The following is a 20,502-nucleotide window of genomic DNA, read 5'->3' as shown; positions in this document are numbered from 1 at the left end:
TCTTCACTTTGAATACAAATTTCAAATTATAAATATTTAAGTGCGCATCATCATTCGCTACTTATTTTGATATATATATATATATTCTATGAAAAAGAATATTCTTTCTATGAAAAGAATAGATTATGTCTAATTTATTGCCTATCTTCCCATCTGGCTGTGAGCTATTTGGGGAGGTAATATCGTCATATTTGTGTGCGTCCAACATCTAGTGCATAGCTTGATTTACAGTATTCCTCAAGAACTTTTTTTCTGGATGCTCGATTGATGATGGCTCAATGCCTCACTGATAATTTATTTCTGTGAATCAGCCTTCCAACACAACCGGACTTTGCCCTACCCTGCCGCGTCTCCTAGCTTCTACCTTATTTCTGTATCCCTTTTTTCTGCCAATAACTTGGGGAATGATCTATATATGTGGTTTCATTTTGTTCCCCATGACCTCTTAATTCCTTGATATATTACTTCTATTCTATAGTTTTGGCTTTTCTTTTTCAAAGGTCCCTGTTGACCTCTTTCTCTCTATCTTTTTTGACCTCTCTGATACCTTTGACCTCTGCTGCTCCAGTCTTTCCCTCCTTCAGTTGCCATTGAAATCTATTACAGGAATGTCCCATTTGCACCAATCAGGAAATATCTAAATATCTGCCTCCTAAATCCTATATGTATTTTCTCAATTCGTTTTGAAGTAATTTGCAGAGAAAGGCTTTTGAGAAATATAGTCTTAAAACTGGTTTAAATAAGCACACCATTGTATAAGAAAACAACTAAAATCACAGCTATTTTTAAGGGTTTTTTAGATTACTTGATCCAGGAAATATGAGTGATTCTCAGAAGGTGAAGTTTTGGACAAGGAAGAGAATACAAAACAAAACAAAACAAAACAAAAGCAGGGTGTTTTGATGGAATATGCATTTGCCAGTGGAAAAACAAAGGCCATTCCCATTTTTCCAGAATCTACAGGTCTAACCCAAGAGAAGAGAACAATTCAGAAACCTTCAGTCTCAAAGACCCCTTTGCCCTAATGTAGGAAATGATATAAGCATAAGATTCCTAGGAGAATATATATTAGCCAAAATATAACATTTGGAAAATAAAGCATTATTTTTAAAAGTAACTACAGGAGATTCTAATTAAAAATGGCACCTAGCTTTCATTCCATGATGTAATCTATTATCATTATAAAACAAAAATGAAGAAAAAGGTGAAAACAAACTAAAATTAACACTGATAGTTAACCTACTGCCAGAAACCAGGAGAACTTTTCCATAGTTATCCCTTCCCAATATCACTGATCAAACTTACTTAAAAATACAACTTACGACTCCTGAATAATTTGCCAACTAGAGACAATAAATTGCCCATCCAAAAAAAGTAGTGTATCTTCCCTGCACTACTACTGAGGATGTAGAAAAGATACATCATCAGTCACTCACTCAAAAATGTGGGAGCTGTACAAACCAAGTTATACTGAGGAGCCACCTGACACCGAGTGGACATTGTATTCTGAAGCAGCTACAGTTGTGTACGTTAGCTCTCCCTTCAGTTTATCTCTCCACAGACAGAGACCAGATCTCAATTCCGCTGCAATGAACAACAGCTCAAAAACAGAGAAGGGGGGGCCTATGTTGTCAAATGCCTCCGGGGTAGTGTAGCCCCCACTAGTAATGTACTTCAAGGAGACATAAATAAAGAAAGAGCTCATTGACCATCCAGACCCTGCAATGCATCCCAGTGCTAAATTTTTTAAGCAGGAGTGGTAAGAGGTTACCCACAGTTCATTTATTCCAGCAAAGATAAATGACTAGTGGATACTGAAAATCACACTCATAACTACACAGTCACGTTGTTTCTTTTGGGAATTCATGTGGAATTCAACTAGCATGAACTTGGCTAATTGTAATCCAAGGACTCTATTTACAGACATCCTGTGTAAGAAGAGCTCTCTTTATCCCAGAGATCATGGAGAAAGCACCGACTTTGAATCCACATGGACATGAGTTTTAATCCTAACTTCTCTATGCTAAGCCTCAGCTTCTTCATTTATTAAGTAGAAATAATACCCAGCACAGCATCTAAGCTGCAGTCAACATTCAATAAATGACAGGTACTTTTACAGAAAAAAATAAAGGGAGGAAAAATAGAATGAGCTTAAGCAAAAATACTGAAGATCAAGTAAAAGAATAAAATATACTAAAAGGTAAATCATGCTTCTAAAAATGATTCACTATAGGAATTGGAGGAAAATGTTTAAATACAATTCCACTTTCTTAAAAAAAATTTAAAAGTCACAACCTACATGAAAATGAAACAGAAAACTAAGGGGGCAACAAAATGAAGTTAAAAATAAAGATGGTCAAGCCAAAAGGGCTGGTTCCACTCCCATGGGTGCTGGCTGAGATTCCAGAGGATTATCTCAAGCTACAAAGTTTCCCCCTGAGGAGGGTGGGGTTTCAACCCCACACCAGGCTCCCCAGCCCAGAGCACCAGAGCCAGGAAGAGGGGACCACATAACAGCTGGCTGTGAAAATCAACTGAGATTCTGTCTGCCAAAGAGAGGCAGAAGTCTGTTAGAGATACAGGTGCTCTTTTAAAGGGCCAAGGCACAAAATCTTATTCATAGCCACTCTCCCTGAGCTCCAGCAGAAGGAGGGTGGAACAGACTGGAGTCATGAGGAGAGACTGGGGTTTGTGGCTCTGAAGAGAGAGCTGAAGAGACAGAGCTGGGACTCCTGTGCTGAGTCACTCTCCTATACTGCAGATGCCATTTTTCTTGGGTGGATCACGCCTCTCCACAGGACATCATCCTGGGGGAATGCAACAGCCCCACCCTCTGGACTGTCTGTTGCCCAACCTTGCTGGACTTGCACCCTGCTGAGGAATCAGTGGCCTGGGCCAAAGTATAGAGATCTGATCAGACTCAGAGGTTGTCAGTGACTGAGTTGGGTGGCTTTGGGGTGGGGGCCATTCCTTCTACTTTCCTGTGTTCCTGACTGCCGCCTCCCCCTCAGAAGAGATCCACTAGCCCAACTCTCTGGGTTCCTGGTGGCCCCACCCACCCAAATCCTGGTTGCTCTGCCCTGCTGAGGTCTGGACAGAATCTGGGACAAACTGAGTTGTGTGGCTCTGGGGCGAGGGCCATACCCTCCACTATCCCCCAAGCCTGACCAGCACCTCCCTGTCTCCTTACTCCCAGAAGCCCAGCCCCGCCCTGCTGAGATCTGCCTCCTGGCAGAATCTGGGACAGACTGAGTTGTGTGGTTCTCAAATAGGGCAAATTTTTCCCTCACATGTCTGAGCGGTGCAGAGCCCTCCCTTCGCATAACCAAATCTTGGTTTTGGGGGGCCTGATAACCTCTGCTGGTTTCACCCTGAAACCCCACCCCACTGCAGTGCTTGGGTGTCAGCTAGACTGGTATACCCTGAGACATTTGCTGAGTAGCCACAGCCGAGCACTGGAAGAGTGTTTTAATTTATAGTCTGGAGAACATCATTTGCCCCTAACTGATGATTCACTGAGAACATACCTCATGTTACTTGAGCACTACCAAAAGCTCTTTCAGTTATTGAATCTAATAGGCAGCCAGTAGGCAGAGGTAAGTGAAGGCAGATCTAGGGGTTCCTTGCAACTTTCACTGACCTGCCCTTGGACTTGGTGCTGGTGGAAGATAGCTTTGGTGCATACCTTGGTCCTTCCCATGCATACCAAGGTCCAGCAGAGGCAGCCACAAACTGTAGATTGCTTTGTAGCTCCAAATGGGTTGCTCCAGGCCAGTAATAGGCAGCATCTGACATTGGTCGGCACAAAGTCCCTCCCAACAAGCTCAGAACCAGTACACCCAGAAGCCAGCTTCAGACAACATCAGATCAGGGTGCAATCAGCTTCACAAGTGGCATATACAAAAGGAGATCTTGTTAAGCATCAGACACTGCTGGGGTGAATTCTGTTTTGTGTGGTCATAACCTGCACAGCAGCTTGTACACTGTGGTTGGGGTTGATCCTCACAGTCAGCCAGCCTGAGGGTTGACCCCATGCTTTAACAGGCCAATAGAAATCAAGACTCTATTACTGTAGGAGGGCCCACATAGCCCAGACAAGGGACATTCCTGGAACACCCAGTGCAGGTGATGAAGACTGTATCCTTGGGTCCTATGGGACACCTACTACTGAGGTCACACTACTGACACTGGGAGTCATCACAAATCTACCTAATAATAGAAATAACCACAAAGAGGAAGCCAAAATGTGGAGACAAACAAATAGCTCCCAAATGAAAGAACAGGAGAAACCTCCAGAAAAAGCTAAATGAAATGGAGGCAAGCAATTTATCAAATACAGAGTTCTAAAGGATGCTTATAAGGATACTCAAGGAACTTAGTAAGGACTACAAGGAACTTAGTGAGAACTACAGCACCATGAAAAAGGACATAGAAACTACAGGAAAAACATCAGTCAGAAATGAAGAATACATTATTGAAAATAAAGAATACACTAGAAGAAATAAACAGTAGGTTAAATGAAGCAGAAGATCAAATTGGTGATTTTAGAGCACAAGGTAGCAGAACACCCCCAATCACAGCATCAAAAAGTGAAAAAAAAAAAGTTTTAAAAAATAAGGATAGTTTAACAGACCTTTCAGACAACATGAACCATACAACATCTGCATCATAGGGATACCAGAAGGAGAAGAAAGCAAACAAGGAATTGAGAACCATGTGAAAAAATAATGACTGAAAACTTCCCTAACCTGATGAAAGAAAAAGATACACATATCCAGGAAGCATAGAGTCCCAAACAAGATAAATACAAAGAGGCCTACACAAAGACACATCATAATTAAAATGGCAAAGCTTAAAAACAAAGAGAGAATCTTAAAAGCAGTCAGAGAAATGCAGTTAGTTACCTACAAAGGAACTCCCATAAGACTTCCAGCTGGTTTCTCAACAGAAACTTTTCAAGCCAGAAGGGATTGCCATTATTTGAAGTAATGAAAGGCAAGAAATTACAACCAAGTCTACTTTACCCAGCCAAGGCTATCATTTAAAATTGAAGGAAAAATATAGAGCTAAAAAAGATTATTAACACCAAACCAGAAATACAAGAAATGTTAAAGTGTCACTTTTAAGAAAAGGAAGAGGAAAAAAAGAACATAGGTAAAAGAATAATCACTTTAAATGTAAATGACTTAAATGCTCCCATCAAAAAATATAGAGTAGCTGAATGGATAAGAAAGCAAAGCATATATATGCTGTCTACAAGAGACCTGCTTCAGAACAAAAGATATACACAGACTAAAAGTAAGGGGATGGAGAAAAGATATTTCATGCAAATGGAAAGGAAAAAACAGCTAGAGTAGCCATACCTGTATTAACAAAATAGACTTTTAAAAATAGGCTGTAGTAAGAGACAAAGAAAGACATTACATACTGATAAAGGGGGCAATCCAACAAGAAGACTTAACCCTTGTAAGCATTTATGTACCCAACATAGAAGCACCTAAATATATAAAGCAAATATTTATGGATTAAAAAGGAGAGATCAACAGTAGCAGGGGATTTTAACACCCCACAGACATCAATGGATAGATCTTCCAGATAGAAAATCAACAAGGAAATAGAGACCTTAAATGACACACTCGATCACATGGATTTGATATCTTCAGAGCATTACAACCCAAATCAGCAAAATACACATTTTCAAGTGCACATAAAGTATTTCCTAGGATAGAGTTTATGTTAGGACACAAAACAAGTCTCAATAAACTTAAGAAGATTGAAACCATATCAAGCATCTTTTCAAACTATAATGATAGGAAACTATAATCAATCACAAGAAAAAAACCATACAACACAAAAAAACGTGGAGACTAAGTAACGTGTTACTGAACAATAAATGTGTTAACAACGAGCTCAAGGAAGAAATCAAAAGATACCTTAAAAAAATGAAAATGAGAACACAACAACTCAAAAATCTATGGGACACAGCAAAAGCAGTCCTAAAAGGGAAATTCATAGCATTATAGGCATATTTCAAGAAATAAACAAAAAAAATCCACAATAAATTATCTAACTTTACACTTAAAGGAACTAGAAAGAAAACAACAGAGGCCAAAGTGAATAGAAGAAAGAAAATAATAAAGATCAGAGGAGAAATAAACAAAATAGAGTCAAAAAAGTAGAAAAGATCAATGAAACCAAGAACTGGTTCTTTAAAAAGATGAACAAGATTGACAAACTTTTAACCAGACTCATCAGACAAAAGAGAGAGATGACTCAAATAAATAAAATCAGAAATGGAAGAGAAGTAACAATTGACACCAAAAAAATACAAAGGATAGTAAGAAAATACTGCAAACAATTGTGTGCCATCAACTGGACAATGTGTAAGAAATGGATAAATTCCTAGAGACATACAATCTTCCAAAATTACATCAGGAAGAATCAGATAATCTGGACAGATTGCAATTAGTGAAATTGAAGCAGTAATTTAAAAAAATAAAACTCCCAGAAAATAAAAGTCCTGGACTGGATGACTTCACAAGCAAATTTTACTAAACATTCAAAGAAAAATAACACCTATTCTTCTCAAACTAATCCAAAAATTTCAAGAGAAGGTAAGACTTCCAAACTCATTTTATGAGGTCATCATTATCCTAATTCTAAAACCAGATAAAGACTCTACCACAAAAGAAAATTATAAGCCAATATCCCTGATGAACATAAATGCTTAAATCCTCAACAAAATATTTGCAAACAGGATCCAGCAATACATTAAAAATATCATCACCATGATCAAGTGGGATGTATTCTGGGGATGCAAGGTTGGTACAATATCCACAAATCAATAAACATGATACGCGACATAAACAAAATGTAGGATAAAAACACATGCTCTTATCAAAGATGTAAAAATGCATTTAATGAAAGCTGACATATGGAGAACTATTCCAAGCATGGGAAATGTGGCCCAGCCCCTACTCGGAAAAGCCAGTGGGGAGCGAGTTTTGGTGGGCAGGACCCACGTCCACAGATAGGTTCTCCCGTGGGGAATCAGGCCCTCATTGTACCTGGGCCACTTTAAGACTTGCTGTTGCTAAAACTCCCTCACCCTGAATTGAGGCAGCAAATGTTTACTGCATATCTTTAAAGTAACTTCCTAAAATTTATGCTAAACTTTCCAAGGATGAGTGTAACCAGTTCAACCACTTTTCCCTTTACATTTGCAAATATCCTTCCTCTTTTATGTAATTAGCAATATCCTCTCCTTTGTTTTCTGTAACCACCTAAAGTGAACCTGTGCATAGTAAATGAGGATCATCCTCAAGGTAATGTGCCCAGAAAAGCAATAAAAGCAAAAAAAGCCCAGGGAAGGGTGTGGGCACTCTCCTCTTGAGAGAGGATGCACCGTCCCTTCTCCTCCACAGGACTCGGAAGTCCATGTAAATTTGTCTATTGCTGCCACAACACAGGATCCTACGGGCCGGGATCCGAATCACTGACGTGCATTTATGATTAAAACTCAGCAAAGTGGGTTCAGAGGAAACATAACTCAACATTATAAAGGTCATATATGACAAACATACAGCTAAATCATATTCAACAGAGAAAAACTAACAGCGTTTCCCTTATATCAGGAACAAGACAGGGATATCTATTTTCACCACTATTATTCAACACAGTACACAAAGTTCTAATTACAGCAATCAGACAACAAGTAAAAGGCACCCAAAATGAAGAGGAAGAAGTAAAACTGACATTTACAGATAACATGATACTATATATAGAAATCCCTAAAGATTCCACCAAAAAACTACTAGAACTGATAAATGAATTCAGTAAAGTAGCAGGATAAAAAATAAATATTGAGAAATCAGTTGTATTTTTATATACCAATAGCAAACTATCAGAAAGAGAAATTAAGAAAACAGACAACCAAAAGAAGGACAACAACAAATTTAAAAACAAAAAATAACCAGAACTGCCAGAAAGTCGAACTGTATGGAAGTCCGACAATCAAGGAGTTAAAGAAGAAACATTCATCCAGACCTGTGGGAGGGGCAGAGACAGGCAGCGGCTGGATGACCAGGGCGGGCAAGGCAGCAGTGGTGGACCCCGAGAGGTGATGGATTGTGGACTGGGCAGTCCCACATTTGCATGCGGAAAAACCAAGAGGAACAACTGGGGAGCAAGAAAGACCATGCAACCCAGGGTTCCAACACAGGGAAATAAAGTCCCAAAAATCTCTGACTGAAAACACCTGTGGGGGTAGTTGCAGTAGAGGAGAAACTCCCAGCCTCACAGGAGAGTTCATTGGAGAGACTCACAGGGTCCTAGAATGTACACAAACTCACCCACCCTAGAATCAGCACCAGAATGGCCCAATTTGCTTGTGGGTTGTGGGGGAAGTGACTAAAACCTGGCAGAGAGCAGAGCAAGAGGCACTGTTCCCTCTCCAACCCCTCCCCCACATACAGCATCACAATGCAGTACATGGGTTGCCCCACTGTGGTGAAAACCTAAGGCTCCATCCCTTACTACGTAACAGGCACTCTGAGACAAAAAAAAAAAAAAATGGCTCAAATGAAAGAACACATCAAAGCTCCAGAAAAAATACAACTAAGTGGTGAAGAGATAGTGAACCTATCAGATGTAGCGTTCAAAATACTGGTAATCAGGATGCTCGCAGAACTGGTTGAATATGGTCGCAAATTAGATGAAAAAATGAAGGCTATGATAAGTGAAATAAAGGAAAATGTACAGGAAACCAACAGTGATGGGAAGGAAACTGGGACTCATATCAATGGTGTGGACCAGAAGGAAGAAAGAAACATCCAACCAGAAAAGAATGAACAAACAAGAATTCAAAAAAATGAGGAGAGGCTGAGGAACTTCTAGGACATTTTTAAATGTTCCAACATCTGAATCATAGGGGTGCCAGAAGGAGAAGAGGAAGACCAAGAAATTGAAAACTTATTTCAAAAAATAATGAATGGACTCAGGGAGTCCAGGAAGCTCAGAGGTTTCCAAAGAAGTTGGACCCAAGGAGGAACACACCAAGGCACATCATCATTACATTACCCAAGATTAAAGAGAAAGAGGGAATCTTAGAAGCAGCAATAGAAAAGGAGAAAGTTACGTACAAAGGAGTTCCCATTAGACTGTCAGCTGATTTCTCAAAAGAAACCTTGCAGGCAAGAAGGGGCTGGAAAGAAGTATTCCAAGTCATGAAAGGCAAGGACCTACATCCAAGATTACCCTACCCAGCAAAGCTTTCATTTAGAATGGAAGGGCAGATAAAGTGCTTCTCAGATAAGGTCAAGATAAAGGAGTTCATCATCACCAAACCTTTAGTATACAAAATGTTAAGGGACTTACCTAAGAAAAAGAAGATCAAAATTATTAACAGTAAAATGACAACAAACCCAGTTATTAACAACCAAACCTAATAAAAAACAAAAACAAAAACAAACTAAGCAAACAACTAGAACAGGAACAGAATCACAGAAATGGAGATCACATGGAGGGTCATCAGTGGGAGAGTGGAGGGGGAGAGAGAGGGAAAAGGTACAGAGAATAAGTAATATAAATGGTAAGTAGAAAATAGACAGGGGGAGGTTAAGATTAGTATAGGAAATGTAGAAGCCAAAGAACTTATAAGTATGACCCATGGACATGAACTAAAGGGGGGGAATGTGGTTGGGAGGGGTGTGCAGGGTGGAGGGGAATAAAGGGAGGAAAGGGGGGTAGAAAACAATTACATTTACAACTGCATCAGAAAAAAATAAAGATACCTTGAAATAAATTTAACCAAGGAGGTAAAAAAACTGTACTTAAAAAATTTTAAGACACTATATAAAGAAACTGAAGATGATACAAATAAATGGAAGCACATACTGTGCTCATGGATAGAAAGAATCAACATCATTAAGATGCCCATTCTACCCAAAGCAATCTATAATCTATAGATCAAATCTATAGTATCAATGGCATTTTCCACAGAACTAGAACAAACAATCCAAAAATGTATATGAAACTGCAAAAGACCCCGAATAGCCACAGAAATCTTGAGAATGAAGAACAAAGTAGGAGGTATCACTCTACCTGATATCAAACTATAGTATCAATATGAGGCTATAGTAATCAAAACAGCATGGTACTGGCATAAAAACAGACACATAGATCAATGGAACAGAATGGTCCAGAAATAAACCCACTCCTACATGGTCAATTAACGTTTGACAAAGGAGGCAATGGGGTAAAGACAATCTATTCAATAAGTGGTGTTGGGAAAATTGGACATCTCCATGCAAAGAAAATGAAACAAGACCACCTTCTTACACCATGCACAAGAATAAACTCAAAACGGGTTACAGATTTAAATGTAAGACTCAAAACCATAAAACTCCTAGAAAAGTACATTGGCAGTAAAATCTCTAACATTTCTTCTAGTGACATTTTTCCTGATATATCTCCTCAGTCAAAAGAAAAAAATAAACAACTGGGACTACATTAAACTAAAAAGGTTTTGCACAGCAAAGGAGACCCTCAATAAAATAAAAAGACAACCTACTGAATGGCAGAACATATTCACCAATGATACATCTGATAAGGGTCAATACACAAAATTTATAAAGAACTTATACAACTCAATACCAAAAAAACAAACAATCCAATTAAAAATGGTCAGAGGACCTTAATAGGCATTCTCCAAAGAGGACATAAAGAGAGTTGATAGACAAATGAATAAACTCTATATCACCAAGCATGAGACAAATGCAAGTTAAAACCACAATGAGATATCACCTCACACCTATCAGAATGGTTATCATCAATATATCAGCAAATAAGTGTTGGTGAAAGAGGTGGGGAAAGTTTTAGATATCGAATTTTTATATTTGATAATTTTATAAAATTACAATTTATTTATTGTTGATTTTCTAAGGTTGATTATATTTCACCTTTATTAGTTATTTATATTTTGTTTTTGAAAATTGTCCTTAATCTTATTAACTTGTAGCTGCCACTTTTAATGTCCTTTGGCATCATTTTCAGAGGCTGATGTTATATCTTGAACCTTAAATTTTATCATTCAAAAGTAGCACATTATATAAAATGTTCTGTTAAACATTTTGGCTTGGCCCTAAACTTTTCTATTTCCTGATGTTTCCTATAGATTCTTTAACTATCCCAATTCTTCAATTCATCATTATGTATTATTTAATTTGCTAACAAAGTCAAATTTTTTATTATTTTTATTGACTGATTTTAGAGAAAGAGGAAAAGAGAGAGAGAGATTTCTTGTTGCACTCATTTATGCATTCCTTGATTGATTCTTTTATGTGCCCTGATTGGGGATTGAACCTGCAACCCTGGCTTATCATGACAATGCTCTAAACAACTAAGCTAACCAGCCAGGGTCAAAATCAAATGTTTTTAGAGGCTGGCTTCATATTGCTATAGGACCCTACCTGGGGTTAAAAGCCTTCCACAAAGTAAATCCAGCCTCTCTTTTCCCTAGTTTATATCATACCATATATAGATTTTATTGTATTAGTATTACAGGTGTGAGGTGATATCTCACTGTGGTTTTAATTTGCATTTCTACCAGCAACACTAATTTGAAAGAATATATGCGCCCTTACGTTCACAGCAGTGTTACTTACAATAGCCAAGATTTAGAAGTAACCCAAGTGCCCATCAGTAGATGAGTGAATAAAAAAGCTGTGGTACATTTACACAATGGAATATTACTTGGCTGTAAAAAAAAAAAAAAAGAAGGAAATCTTCACTTTTGCATCAGCATGGATGGACCTGAAGAGTATTATACTCAGTGAAATAAGCCAGTCAGAGAAAAACAAATACCACACAATGTCTCTTATATATGGAATCTAATGAACAAAATAAACTAACAAAATAGGAATATACTCATACATACAGAGACCAGACTGACAGCTGTCACAGGGGAGAAGTTTGGAGGGACTGGGTGAAAGGGTGAAGGGATTAAACAAAAACAAAATAGCCTCATAGATACAGACAACAGTATGATGGTTAGCAGAGGAAGGGAATAGCATGAGGCAGAAGAGGATAAAGGGGGGATAAATCATTATGGAACGAGACTTGGCTTTGGGTTGTGAATACACAATACAATATACAGATGATGTATGATAGAATTATGCACCTGAAAACTATATAATTTTATTAAACAATGTCACCTCAACAAATTCTATTTAAAAAGAGGTATTTAGAACTGTACAAACATTGACTAAATGGTTAAAATTAGGTGGATTTTCACGTTAATAGGAAAACCATCTACACATGGTCATCAAAATAGCCATATATATTATGGGATTCATTTAAGCTTGAGAATTTTACAAGCATCTTACCATTTTTTCAACTTGCCCTAAATTCACAAGCAAATTATCTTAAGCCATGTGGATATGACGGCATCGGGCTCATTTTTTCAGAGAGCTTTTGGTAACATGCTCCAGTCATCCTAGTTTTGTGTCACACATTTGTATTAGGGTTCTCCAGGGAAACAAAATCAATGTGTGTGGGTGTGGGTGTGTCTCTCTTTCTCTTTACGAGAGACAGAGAGAGAGAGAGAGAGAGAGACTTAAATTTATTTTAAGGAATTGATTCACACAACTGTAGAGCCTTGCAAGTCCAGAATTTGCAGGGTTGGCTGGCAGTCCGGAGACCCAGGGAAGATTTAATGTTGTAGCACAAGTCTGAAGGCAGCCGGCTACCGGAATTCACTTTTTAAAGTGACATCAGTCTTGCAATGAACATAGGGGTCCAGATATCTTTTGGAAGTAGTGTTTTCATTTCCATGCTGTTTTCCATCGTGGCTGCACCAATTTACAATCCCACTAGCAATGCATGAGGGTTCTCTTCTCTCCACATCCTCACCAACATTGGTTATTTGCTGTTTGATTATTTACGATAGCTAAGCTATGGAAGCAACCTAGCCCATCGACAGAGGAACAGATACAGAAGAGGTGGTATATATACACAATGGAATATTACTCAGCCATAAAACAATAATAAAGTCTTGCCAATTGCAACAACATGGATGGGCCTAGAGGGTATTATGCTAAGTGAAATAAGTCAGGTAGACAAAGACAAATACCTTATGTATTCATTTATATGTGGACTCTAATAAAATAAAAATAAACAGAAAAACAAACCAGAATCAGGCTCACAGATGCAAAAAAAAAAAAAAACCCAAAAACAACATCTGCCAGAAGGGAGGGAAGTGGGGGTGGCGGGTGCGAAAAAAGGTGAAGGGGACTAGAGCTACATACCTCTAGTTATAAAATAAATAAGCCATGAGGATGTAGTGTGCTGCATAGGGAATATAGCTAATAATACTGTAAGAACTTCACCTAGTGATACATGATTACTAGATTTCTGATGGTAAGTACACTGTAAGATATATATATGTTTATAATCACTGTTGCAACCTAAAACTAATATTGCATGTTAATGCTACTTTAATTTAAAAATTTTTTAAATAAGTAATAGTAAATTATGTGATTAAAATAATGACAGAAAATAAGTGAATTCTGTGAAATAAAAAAACTACAAAGCTCCAAAATAGCACTTGGTCTAAGTTTACAGCACTTAGCATAATCATTCCATTTAAATATAATTTCTCAATAAAAATGCTTTAGTTTCAGAAATACAAGCAGTAACATCTAAAGGCAGTTCAGAATACTTCATATCTGTTGCACTGTTCATACAATGCTTTTCAAGGAAACTGTTCTCCTTTAAGGAGCCCCTAAGGATATGTTTTGATTACTTTGAAGGTATATTTTGTTTATTTTTCCTCCTGTTTCTTAACATCCACATTTATGCATTTTTAATCTTTTCTGTCAAGTTTACAAAAGATATTGTCTTGTATCTCATTATATGATTTTTGAACTTTTAACTTTCCTTAAACTATGTACTACATTAATTGTCATAGAACCTTATGTCTTTCATTTTCATTCCAGTATGCTTGAAATAGATATCTTTAAATAGCTCAGTAAAGAAAAAATTAAGTTTTCTTTTGGGAGTACTTTTCAAAACCATAAATTAATAAAACCTAGAGTTCACTTTTAATTACATGGAAATTACTTGGAATAAAATCTCTAAAGTGAGGTCAAAAGCATTGCTATGAAAGAGTGACTTTCTCATTTAGGGACCTACTATTATCCTTCATGTCCTATGAGAGCAAACTCTTCATCCCAGGGGTAGTAACAAATCCCGTTCTCTGAGTTGTCCTGCACTCTCTACTATTCAGTAACATTCAAGACATGGTGATTTATGATTTCAGATAAATCGCCCCTTATCTCTGCGTAAGTTTAAATGTGTCTCTGCTTTCCTCTCACACATCAAGTGTTCTCATTTTTCCGCTCTTCACTTAAAAATAATCTGTTACTGAAGGATTATTTCCAGTTAATGCTCCAAAAAGTATGCCTTGATAATTCCCAATGTTTTCTTCTCATCTTCCCAACTCTTCATAGAGATTATTTTTTAAATATATTTTAATTTGATTATATTGAAATTTATAGTTCTTTTATTTGCTTTTAAAAATTCTATATTACTTTTTATGTGTACCTGTTGCCCTCAACAAGAGTATAATTTCTCAAAGTCAGGTATTATGTCACATGCAATGTTAGTGTCTGGTATAGATTTTAGCAAATGCCAAGATTAAGTCATCAAAAAATCTAATTAGTTTAGGAATGAACCTGTTCATGTCAAATGACAGATGAACTAGAATAATTTGGCTGGGAAAAATTAAAATACAAATTTTTAAATGAAAGTACCCCTCTTTCATTTAATAAAATGAAAAGAAATAAAAGAAAACAGACTTAAGTAATGACATGAAATATGAGTGATAAAACAAAGAAGGACTGAGTCTCTGGAAGTCAGAGGTTTTAAAGAGTTTGTAGAAGCTCCTTTGTGAGTTTTTAAAAGCCAGGTATACTTTACGTTCTAAAATTATTTCCATGTGGTTCTCTTGCAGGGGAAGGGTATTTATTAGTGGTTCCTCCATGTCTGTCTTATTCCTACAGTTACGTCCTTTCCAGGGGTGTCCAACCTGCGGCCTGCAGGCCACATGCAGCTCAGGATGGCTATGAATGCGGCCCGACACATCATTAATTTACTTAAAACATCATGAGATTTTTTTGTGATTACATGTCACAATGTATTTAACGTGTGGCCTGAGACAACTCTTCTCCCAGTGTGGCCCAGAGATGCCAAAAGGATGGACACCCCTGTATCAATTGCAGGTCACTTTTATATTTGCAGAAAATTGAAAAGAGCTGAATTTAAAACGGTCAAGGTGACTCCCCGTGTAATGTACTTCAGTCCCTAAGAGCACCATCCAGGGTGGTTTCAGATGAGGCACGTGACTCGCACACTGACTCAGAGGAGGCTGCCCACAGCCCGTCAGTCACTGGGCCGTCAGTCTGTTCTTCATCCTGGAAAGTCTAATTAACTTGAAATTATCAATTTAAAAACTAATTGTTGCTAGTGAAGAATGTTCAGTAATATATTTTCTATTTGAATACAATAAAGGAAACACCAAATTGAAATAATCCTGCAGAGTGTTTAGAGATTTAATGACTTTACTTTCTGCCCTTTCTTGAAACGGATACAGTGCCTTCTAAACTGACTATTCTGACACATGATATTTGGTCAAAATACGCACACACGCTGCATGATCCCATCCACATGAACGTACGTGGGGGACTGGTAGGCTGCTTTACTATATGTGGCTAATTGAACTGCGAAGAGGTTATCACGGCAAAATCTGGTGTTCATTCAGCTTGTCACTAGAAACACACTGGTACAGCTCACCAGTGTTCTGCAGGGGCGAAACGTGTACACTGTCGGGTGTCACGTGGGTAGCAGGACGCACCGCGTTGAACTGGACAAAGTGAAAGTGCTCTACAAGACACTTGCTTTCAGACCTGATAGCTCCCCCCACTCTTGACTGATTGTAATCCAATGTATTAGAGTTTTGCTAGTATAAAATCCTGCTTTTAACAATCTGAATACTTCTAAAGTATGCATTCGCAGTTGGAGTAAACATGCACTGTTCATTTGAAAAATAAGACTGCTAACGATCGGCGGCAAGGTACCCAGGATAAGATCAGAAATAAAGCATTTGTCAGTATTTGACAGCAATGCCTACAAGTAGCTGGAAATCTTGAAGAGAAATCAGAAAAAAAAATGATTTGAGCCTCTGACTATGGGGGTGGCTTTAATGCAGTTATAGGTAAAGAAAGCTAGAGATGAGACCCTAATGGTAATCTCCTCTATACTACCTTGGCAGGATAAAATGTTCTCCTAAATATCTTATTAGATACAAAATGAAGGAGCACTAGTCTGGAGTTGCCAGCTGGTGCAGGCCATCTTGTTTGGGAAAACGCTGCGTCTTCGTGGGAAGAAGTCAGCGACCGGTGACAGGCCAGCTTTGCTTTACAGTACCTGGCCTTCCCTTCAGCCATGCGCGCTTGAATCAGCGGGGACACCTGAATCCGGGGCAATTCAATTGTATGCAGGGAAGCAGGAGCAAACTGATCCTACCTCAGAAAATTAAGAAGCTCATACTCCAACTGGGAGCCCCTGAATGCGTCTGGAAACATGATGTCAGGGCTGGAGTAGTTACATTTGACCATGTGCGCAGCGACGAGAGAAAAATAATTCTCCAAGGAAAATCAGTGGATTAAAAACATTTGAAGAGTAGTCCTGGCCTAAAAGAAGTATGAAAAATAGCTATTTAATTATTCATATGTCTTGTATCTCTCATAGAACCTAGAATAGAGTTATATGCCTTTCATAGGGACTCAAACATTTTATTACATAAATTCACTGATACTTTATAGGGACAGTATATTGTCTATTTCCTGAAAAGCCTTACACCTAAGAAATTCATGTAAATTTTTAAGAGATATTTGCAAACATTTTTCACTAAATGATATGATATATTTACTATTTCATATCTTTTATTGGGTTGACCAAAAAGTTAATTTAGTTTTCTCTGTACAATGGCCGTAGTAGTGCTTAAGTGTCTTTAACTTCATTCAAAATAATTTTGTTTAATTGTATTGTGACAGCTGTCATATCGGCGTGCATTAAAAAAAATTAAAGATTGGTGAATTTTTGTGCAGCCATTTTAACATTGAAGGTGGAAGAAATGCAAGATTTTCAATATGTTATACTTTATTATTTCAAGAAAGGTAAAAACGCAACCAAAATACAAAAAAAAAAAAAAAAAAAGATTTGTCCACGCATGGAGAAAGTGCTGTGACTAATCCAACATGTCAAAAGTGGTTTACAAAGTTTCTTGGGACTACTGACATTTTGGCCAAATGATGCTTTGCTGCAGGGCTGTCTCATGCATTGGAAGATGTGCAGCAGCACCCCTGGCCTCTACCCACTAGAAGCCAATAGCAGGAGATAGCCAACGTACTCAAATATACAAATTGATAAAATTATCGGTGAAAATGAAAAATGTGTCTTTATTTTACAGATAAAACTAAACAGACTTTTTGGCCAACCCAATACTATACTTTTACTATATATGTGCTTATATACATACCTGTTTCTATATAATTAAAATTATTATAAATAAAACACATTATATATAAGCTATATAGTACATATATATTACATATATATTACTTATGCATATGTATCCTGAGTATTTTATTCAGTCTTTCAGCCCTGTCTCACCTGTTGTGTGTGGTTCTTTTTTAAATTTCAGTTTAGTGCCTTCAGCCTTTGCACTGTGTCTTTGAGCCTGCCACGTGTGTGCATGTGGTGTTCCTTCACACAACACACAGACTCAGGGATCTTTTTCTCTGGGTATGCACGCGCCAGGGTTTCCCAGACGCGTTTCCCTAGGCCCGCCAGCCAAAACAGAAGCCTCCAGGTTGCACGGTTTTAATTTCCCTGCTGCTTCACGACTGCTCACCTCCTGTGAAAATCTATTTTTAAAAAGGCCTAGGAAACAAACTGGCAATTACTGATCCAAGTTTTGACTTGCCTGAACAATCTGCCTCTTTATGTTGACACTACAGAATTCCCAGGCAGTTACCTTTTATAAAAAATAAAATTGCTAATTTTATCCATAAATTTTTAGCTACTATAATCAGGAGAACATACTCTAATGGTACAGTGCCATCATACCAGAAGCAGAAATGCAGCGTTTCTCTGTAAAATCTTACCAGTACATTTAGTTTTATGATATATCTTTAAAGTTAACTAGCTAGATCACGGAGCATATACTTTAAAATTCGTGTCCTGGAAGAATATTACATCATTTTACACTCCCCTCAACACTTTATAAAATTTGTTTTCCTACATTTTCATCAACGCTGGGTATTAGCGAAGTTCATCATTTTTGTCAGTTTAAGAGAAGGAAACCAGTAGCTACCATTGCTTTACATTCTATTTCCTGATTACACGTGATATAGCTGTTTGCATTACTTTTTATCAAATTGTCTGGTCATGGCGTTCTGTTCTTTGTATTTTCTGTAAACCTATGACAGAGTGAGTTTATTTGGAAATATTTCTCAATCCATGGGAAAATATAACTAATGCTGTGAACAAGTCCCTTCTCATTTTATTTTTTATTATTTCTATTTCATTATTTCTTTTTCTCCCTGGATCTCTGTTGCCAACTCCTTGTCTGATTCTTCAGGGATTCCACACCAATGTTCAGTGAATGAAGATAAGCGTGGGTATTTTATTTTAAAAATACATGTATATAATGCAGTTTGGGATAATCTATATTTAAATTTATGTAAGAACTCTTACGTTATAGCTCTCATTGGTTTTCTAATGTTTTGAGTCAACTTACTTTTAAACTAGATCGATGATGCTGGATGTACCTTGAGCTGGTCATGTGGAATGGTGGCATTATATCCCACTGAGAGCCTCACCATATTGTACTGATGGCATGTGCTGGTGCATTTCATTTACCTAACTACAAACAAATGGTTCTCTAGAATGACTTTAATTTTATACTCTGGTGTAATGATATCATTTTACTAATTAATTGACTTGATTTTGTTTTTCCTTCACCCATGACAACATTAGCCTCCTGAGAACAAAAGCGGTATGTGGTTTGCTTGGTCTTCGTTTCCATAGCACTAACCCCACGGCATCAGAGAAAGGAAAGGTACTTAGTAAGTATTTGTAGAAAGAACAAATCATTATTATAATTTCTGGTTACAATTCAAGAAGATATTTGCTGTTTTCTTCAAAATTGCCTTAGATCATTTCTTCTAAAAGCATGAACTTAATGCTGGAAATACACTAGAAGTTTCGAGATTGACCTATCCCGGAAGAATACATTTGTTTGCACCTGAAGAACCACAGTAACACCGAATGCTGGAGAGGAAGTGGGGCAACGCTCACGCATTGTTAGTGGAAATGTCAAAAGGTACAGACACTTGGGAAGACAATTTGGTGGTTTTTAATAAATAAACATAATTTTAGCATTACAATTTAGCCACTGGGCTCCTTGGTATTTAGATAAAGGAGTCCAAAATTTATGTCCACATGAAAACCTGCACAAAGATGTTTAGCAGCTTTCTTCATAATTACCGAAGTGTGAAAGCAACCGAGATGTATGTCAGTAGGTGATTAGATAAATAAATCATTGTACGTCTAGACAATGGATGGTTATTCAGTGCTAGAAAGAAATGAGCTACCACAGCATGAAAAGACATGGAGAAACTGTAAATACATATTACCAGGTGGGAGCAGTCAATCTGAAAGGCTACATTCTGCATGATGCCAGGTATATGGCATTCTGGAAAAGGTAGAGCTGTACATACAGTAAAAAGATCAATGGTTCGCAGAAGTTGGGGGAATAGGTGTGAATATGTGGAGCAAAGAGGATTTTTTACGGCAGTGAAAATGCTCTGTATGATACTGTAATGATAGATACATTTGTCCAAACCCACAGAATGTACAATTTCAAGAGTGAAATGTAAAATAAACTCTGGACTTCGGGTGATTATAATGTGTCAATGTAGGTTCATCAATTGTAAGAAACGTCCCACTCTAGTGGGGACATTGATAATAAGAAAGGCTACGCATGTCTGGGGCCAGGAATATAGGGGAAATCTCTGCACCTTTCTCTCATTCTTGCTGTGGAAACTAAACTGCTATAAAAAATAAAATAAAATAAAATAAAACCTTAACTTAAAAAAATAGCAGGCTTCTGTAAAAAAATATGAGCATGGGAAATTTCTGTACAAGTATCATTATGGAGTTCTTAATGTCAATTCTCTGAATTAGTTTAAGAGAGTGTTTAAAACATAATTTTTTGTAGAGTATTTGGGAACTAAAGTGAAAAATTGGTATAGAAATTTAGAAATAAAGACAAAATGTCTTAACATATGTTAACATAAAAACTAATTTTATTTACAAAAAAAGTAGTTTACCCACTAATCACAAATATATCTAGAACAAAGGATGAGTAGTCTTTTTGTT

Source organism: Desmodus rotundus, chromosome 6 (genome assembly GCF_022682495.2).
Source record: "Desmodus rotundus isolate HL8 chromosome 6, HLdesRot8A.1, whole genome shotgun sequence".
NCBI lineage: Eukaryota > Metazoa > Chordata > Mammalia > Chiroptera > Phyllostomidae > Desmodus > Desmodus rotundus.
The sequence above is the reverse complement of the archived record's forward strand: the minus strand, read 5'-3'. Positions refer to the sequence as shown.